Below are 7,502 nucleotides of genomic sequence, written 5' to 3' on the forward strand. Positions count from 1 at the left end.
ATGTTCTTTTCTGGAATTCAGTTTATCAGGCTTTTTTGCATCTCCTACTCTACAGTAACCTCTTGTAGAAGGCTGTTGACTTTTAAATATTTCGTCTACTTTTTTTCCCTTTTTGCTACCATGAAAGCACAGGCCTTATCATCAAGAAGCAGTAGCACTTAAGTTTAATTTAAAGCATGAAATATATAAGAATTATTTTAGTTATATCAATTTAATTCTAACTCTGGATTTTGTAGAGTCACTAAAAGTGTGTGTGTGTGTGTGTGTGTGTGTGTAAGTTGCAGGTAAATTTAAGTTTAAATTTAAGATATTTTCAAACCGAGTTAGCAATTGTATCATAATTGAAAGGTAGATACATATAGGGAGGATTTAGTTTAAATCCTCCATTTGACCCCATTCGATTGACCCCCGCCAATGCAAACTTTAGAATCACTACCCAAAGACATAAAATATTATTGGGTAGACTAATGTAATAGCCCCAGCAAAAACAATGACATCATTATTTCTCATGAAAATATATAAAAGAAAGAAGACATAGAAAATTAAAAAGTTGCGAGATACAAATGAGTGTCTTCAAATAATCAGTGAAAATACTGACACATAACTTCTCAGAGAAAACATTAGAAACAAAAACGTGATTAAATATGATATTTAAAAATTTTATGATGGGGAGAACTTACACCTTAGAATTCTAGCAAAATTATCCTCAAAATAAAAATGAAAAAAATTTTATTTAAAAAAAGGCTAGAAAATATATTACTAATATTCCTGGTGATAAAGGAAGTATTATAGAGTTATCGTCAAACAAAATAAAAATGAAACTGGATAGAAGATAAGACAATAAAGAAAGAATAAAGAATATATAAAAGAGAAGTATTTTGATGTATCAGAATGAACATTAGCTTCTTAAAACTATATGGTAAGAAAATAAAAAAGAAAAAAAATCTATATGGTGACATCTAATAGAGTTTTAAACATTTAAGGTCATGAGAGCAAAAGGATCTAATTTCAGACAAAGATAAATGGAGCTAATGTGATCCAAAGCCCTGGTCATTTCCAGATTGAAATGTTGATATTTTTTTAAATACTGTAAAGATGGAAACATATAATAAAATCTGGAAACTGTTAATATAATAAGAATGAATAGCTATACGGGTAATAGAAAAAAATGAAATCACTTTTAAAAATCAATATATAGTCTACCGCCATGCTACCCTAAACAAGCCTGATCCCATCTGATCTTGGAAGATAAGCAGGATTGGGCCTGGTTAGTACTTGGATGGGAGACCACCTAGGAAGACCAGGTGTTGTAGGCATAAAAAATTAAAAAGTAAGGGATTGTAAACTGACAAGGTTCTTGCAATCTGTGAGGTCAACCAAGGGTTGCCTGGCCTAAAATATAATAAAAATAAACAAAAATTAATATATGAAAGTTAAATAAGTGATAAGAGAAACATAATTAGCAGAATAACTAGAAACAGTAAAATGGTTTATTTAAACCCTCAAATATCAGAAAACTCATTAAATAAAAGTGGAATTTATGTTTAAGAGCCAATAATTATCAGATATAAAAGAAAGTAAGTTAAATACTGCTAATAAAAGAAATATATAAAATTATTTAAAAGCATAGATATTCAAGTATTATGAAAATATCAACCAAAAGAAATTGATGGAGCTGTTAATCAGAAACAGTTAAATTTAAGGGAAAAGATAGAGGAAATTTTTATGATAATGAAATGCTTAATTAACCCAGAAGATAGAGCAAATTTTAATTTGTAACCATATAATATAATGTCAAAACAGGTAAAGTAAAATTTGATAAAACAAAAAAGATAAATGTAAAATCTCATAATTATAGTGATAGTTTTTAAAACACCTTTTTCAGTACTTGATAGGACAAACAGACCAAAAATAAGAATATAGAAGATTTGAGCTCCATGATTACCAAACGTGGTGTAATTTTTATCTACAGAAGACAGCTTTCAGAAATTGCAGAAAGCACATCTTTTCAAATACATGTGGAATGTTAATAAAATTTCACAGTATGTTATGCCACCAATCAGATATTGACATAAAGATTTAAATTATTTAGAATCATTGTGATTAAAGAAAAATGGAAGTAAGCTAGAAAATCATAACAAAATATAACTTGAAACAACTATGTTTAGAAGTGTAAACCTTTTTTTCTAAGTAATCATGAGTCAGAGAAATAAATCAAAAGGGTAATTAGAAAACATTTTGTACTAAATAATAATATGATATATCTAAATTACAAAAGGGAAGAACAATTATTTCTTTGAATAGATATGTAAAAAATGATAACTTTCTGAGAGTGGAGAGAGTAAAGATCTTGGAAACAAAACAGAGATCTTGGAAACAAAATAGAAAATATCAGTAAGAAATAAAAAATATGGCTATAGATACTATAGACATTGAAAAACACAAAAAGTATGATGAATAGCTAATATCAATAATTATTTGAAAAAATGAACAGGGAAAATTTCTAAATGAATCAAAATACAATTTAGTAAAAATGACACATGAATAAAGGAATATTCTAATTAGTCCTTATACATATTAAAGAAATAGAATCTGCACTTAAAAACATACCCACAATAATAAATATAGGCCAAGGTTTTCTGTACTGAGAAATGTTTTCAAACAGAAGCAACAAATAATTTTCATTCTATAACAAACTCTTCCACAGATGAGGAAAAAGGGGAAAGACTTTTTAATTCCTTTTATAAAACCAACATATCCTTGCTACTAAAGTCTGAGGAGGGCATTATTAAAAAAAAATTATAAGTATTTTACTATCATGAACATAGATACAAAACTCAAATAATGTATTACAAAATTAAATTTACTGAAAAACAAAATGCATACTACATCACAAAAATTGGCTTATTTAGAGAATGTTAGGTTATATTTGATAAAGAGCATCTACAAAATCTTACAAAAACAATCACTCTATATAAGGAAATTTTGAAAAGCATTTCCATTAAGAATAGGAAGGAGACATGGAAACCCATTATCATCATTTCTATTTGATATTGTATTAGAGGTCCTAGCTATTTCAATAATAAAAATGATTAAAAACTATAAGGATTATAAAAAAATGCTAGAATGAATAGTTTACATATTTGTGTATGTAAACGATCCAAACAGATTATACATAAATAGTTAGGTCTGATAAATGAATTCAGCAATATTCCTGGATACACATTCAATAAAATCTCTATTGCATTTCTAGGTCACAGGAATGAATATGCACATGTAAGTACACCATTTGGGGATATCATCAATAATATCAAATACCTAAGAATATGTAAGAAAGGTAAAAAGATATGAAGGACTTTTACTGAAAAACATAAAATATTCTTAAGTGAATTTTTAAAAAAAACTGAACAGATAAGGGAATATACTACATCCAACTTGATTACTGACTATATCAACGACAACTTCCACATTAAAGTCAGTTTCTTACAACCTGATCTATGGAATTAAGACACTCCTAAACAAATTTATGCATATATTTTATTAAAATTGGAGAACATATCTAAATTATTAGGAATTCAAATACCAAAAATAGAATGACTCTTGAAGGAAAGGAGAAAAGATAGGATAAATTATTCTACTGAATATCAAGGCTTACTATAAAAGAAAAGTTATTATAACAGTGTAGTAGTTATACAAGTTTTAAAAAAGTAAACTAATAGAACAGTGAAACTAGGACACCTTAAATGAACACTTCATACAAAGATGACAAAAAACATCAATAGAGAATAATCTGTAATAAGTGTTGTTTTGTCAATTGGGTTGTCATGTGAAAAATTTGTAGTAATACCAAACTGGACACAACCCAAATGTTTAACAAGATAGATTGTGTACATGAATTGCTGCATATGAAAAATGTAATACTATATGAGAATGAAAAAACTGATCATGCATTACATGGATGGTTTTCATAAATATAACATTGATTGAAAGAAACTATCATTAAAGAATGCATGCTAAATAACTAAATTTACATAAAGGTCTACTAAGGCAAAACTAATCTCCAGGGTTATGAGGAAAATGCTGGTTTGCTTTTTGGTAAGAACACAGGGGACAAGTATTGGAAGGAAATGGAAGGAGGCAGTAAACATTCTAGTTTGCTAACATTACTCTATTTTTTGAACTGGGAGATAGTCTCATGGGTATGTTCACTTTGTAAAAATGTATTGAATTGCACATTTAGAATTTGTACATTTTTCAAGATATACTTTCAATAAATAAATAGGACTTATATACCTGGAAAACTAATTTTTTGTTTTGTAACTATACATGTCAAAATGTTTAGGTTTTCTGTATTACACAAACATGAGGCACTAGAAGTATATTTATATGAAGAAAATAAATTTGGCACACACAGACCAAAATGTATTTTTAGACATATTTTGAAACAACAACTATTATTCTAGGCACTAGAACTATTTTCCCAGGACATAGTGTAATGCTGGAAAAGTAGTATTTATTTAAGGAGTATTTATTATAAATTAGAATTTTAATCTAGTTGAGTCATATTCCAGTCAGGCTGTTTATAATCTTGTTATCTTGACCAAATTACTTGAAATGTCTCCTCAGTACTATTATTGGAAAAGTCCATAAATCTTCTATTTATAGTATATTTTTGATAATTAAATGAAATGACTGTGGAAAGTAGCAGTTAGTAGGTACTTAATAAGTAATAACAAACAATAATAATATAATAATAATAATATTGATACTCCAAGGTTTGCTTGCTAAGTTAATTCCTGATGCACTTCTGACTTAAATTAATTTTTTGTTACATAATTGAATAATATAGTAACGAAGAATACATTTTTCTGGTCATTTTTTCATGAATTTTAGAGTTTTACATATGAGAAATCTATATTAAATAATTCGGTAAAAATATTTCTTTGAATGAGATTTTTTCTAACTTTCGCCTTAAAGTATAAACACTTCACTTCAGAGGCACACAGTTTTGAGCAACTTATATATTAAGAACAATTGATCACATATTCACAGCTTCCATTTCATGGCCTCCGATTGGAAAAAAACACTAGATCCGACTTATATTTCTGTGGTATTTCTTACTATACACTCTGAACATGGATTCTGAAGTTTTATTTTATATTACTAATTTTGCCTTAAAGAAGGCTCTCCAATCTTCAGACATTGATTTAATCTTAGTGATGTACAGTGAACTCATCTTCAGAGTAGAGTAAGAATAATTATTTCTTATTATTATTGAGAAGATTAAATTATATAAGATTGGGTGATTATAAGTGGTAAAGCTTAACAGAAACATTGTCGAAGAGATTTCCCATTAGCTTTACCCAGAATTTTCATTGGCTCACCTAACTTTGCTTATCCCTCATCTCTGTTTTAATTTATCAGTAAATATTTTTAATTTTTTCCAACAGAACATGCTGGTAAGCCTGCTTCTATTCATTAATACCATCCTAAATAACCATTATCTCTCACTTAGGACTAAGGGATGCTTATATTTTTTCCCTTCTATTTCATTATAAGATTGACAGCACCCAGATTTATTATTATAAGTTTGAATGAAATAAGATTACTCCCTTATTCAAAACCCCCCAAAAATGATTCCTATTATTCTTGCTGTAAAATCTAAAGTATTTACTAAACGAAAAGAAGAGAAGAGAGGAGAGAGAAGGAAAAGAAATAAAAGCAATTTTTTTAAGTAAGTCAAGTTTATTCCTACTTTTAGGACTTCAAGCTAGTCATGGACTGAAATGTGTTTAATTCTGACTATCAGGACACATTGTTTACAAAATGTAGTTCCTGGGTTGGACATCATGTTTGCTAAGATGATTTCTTAAAGGATTTATTTATAATCATTCTTCCTCAGATTATTTGTAATTTACTTTCTTTAGAACATTATTATTATGAGGAATTATCATTTTATTTATTTTCCTTATGTTTTTTGAATGAAACTTTTAAAGAGTAAGGATATTGTTTGTCATACTGAATGTTTTGTTTTCACTTGGGGATTAGCACTGAAACTATGTTTGTTAAATAAATGTTATTTAGTTTAAACACTAGCAAACAAGGCTGAGGGCACCTAAACCAGATGGAATCCATGATGAAAGGGGCATAATTCTCATAGTGTTTAGCAATTCACTATTAACTTAGAAGGTGTGAACCTTAAAACACAGATAATAGAAATGTTAATTGAATATTTTATTAGTACCAAAGCTTATATATACAAATATTGTTATATTCATAATATTTTTCCTTAAGGAACTTGTGTATGTGGAAGGAATATAAATTGCATGCATTCAAAATTATTAGATTTTGATCAATTTCTAAAACATGAATGGTATAAAATGGTAAACTATAACAAAATATATGGTATAATAAATAAGTATAATTTGTTGTTAGAAGAAATTCAGTATGTACTAAAGTTATAGCTTAAAAATTCATGGAGAAATGAATAAATAATAATCACTGCCATTAATAAGATTTAGATAACTAAATGTTTAAGGGAAATTTTAATTTTTTTTCCAAAGAACTCAAGGAATGAAACCTTTTCTTAAAAATTAAATTAGGGGACTTTTTTTTTCTTTTAGAGGAAGCTTTTAAAAAAAAATGTAGCCAAGGAAAATTATAAATCCTTTTCAAATAAGTAATCAATTATTAAACTAGACTTTGGCATCATTGTCATTCTAAGCTGTGTGGGAAACAATTAAAAGTGGCCAGCTTCATAAGGCTTCAATTGGCAACACAAAACTATTCATTTTGAGTGGAAGACTTTTCAGAAAACATAAAATGCTATGCCAAAAATATTTTCACATGTTAAAGAATATTGAATTGGACTTGGCACCTGAAATGCTTGACAAGGCAGCATTTCACAGCCTGAGTGTTACAGCACGAGGGCATTTTATTGGAAACATATTCTAGTTTGATCATTTAAAATAAAAAATTTAATAATATTGACAGTTGGATGACCATTGGACTGCTAAGTGAGCTATCATGTAAGATAGATTAACTTCAAAATAGTTGATTCTGAGCATTGCCTTTAAGTATTTATTTATCAGATACATATTGAAAATGCTTTTAAATAATTTTAAAAGATTATGTTCAAAACTGGCATAGCTTTACTCTTCTTACTTGACTCAATTGCCTCTTCTGTGTGTAAGCTATTTTAAAGGACTCTATTATACAAAATGCCTAGCACAAAACGGAGTCCAAATAAATTGTAGCTTTTTATTAATATTAGTAATAATATTGATGCTATTAGTATGTTTTTACAATTCTCTATATGGCTAGCTTATTAACATCAATGTTGTTTGATGATGCCTCTATTAAGATACAGTCAATAAAACAGAAGTCATGCTAGTTAATTTATACAGAAGATATTAAATACTGGGAGCTGTTTACAAAGGTTTTAGAAGGATAGAGGAGCAAAAGTGAGATATTGAAGTAATTAGAGACTGATAATTTCAGGA

At 28.0% G+C, this 7,502-nt stretch overlaps 1 pseudogene; it reads left to right on the forward strand.

The window, feature by feature from the left end:
* Nucleotides 1–1,197: 1,197 nt before the first annotated feature.
* Nucleotides 1,198–1,316, forward strand: LOC118602574 (annotated as a pseudogene).
* The last annotated feature ends 6,186 nt before the right edge of the window (nucleotides 1,317–7,502 follow it).

The sequence above is a fragment of the Rousettus aegyptiacus genome, unplaced genomic scaffold (genome assembly GCF_014176215.1).
Source record: "Rousettus aegyptiacus isolate mRouAeg1 unplaced genomic scaffold, mRouAeg1.p scaffold_m13_p_4, whole genome shotgun sequence".
NCBI lineage: Eukaryota > Metazoa > Chordata > Mammalia > Chiroptera > Pteropodidae > Rousettus > Rousettus aegyptiacus.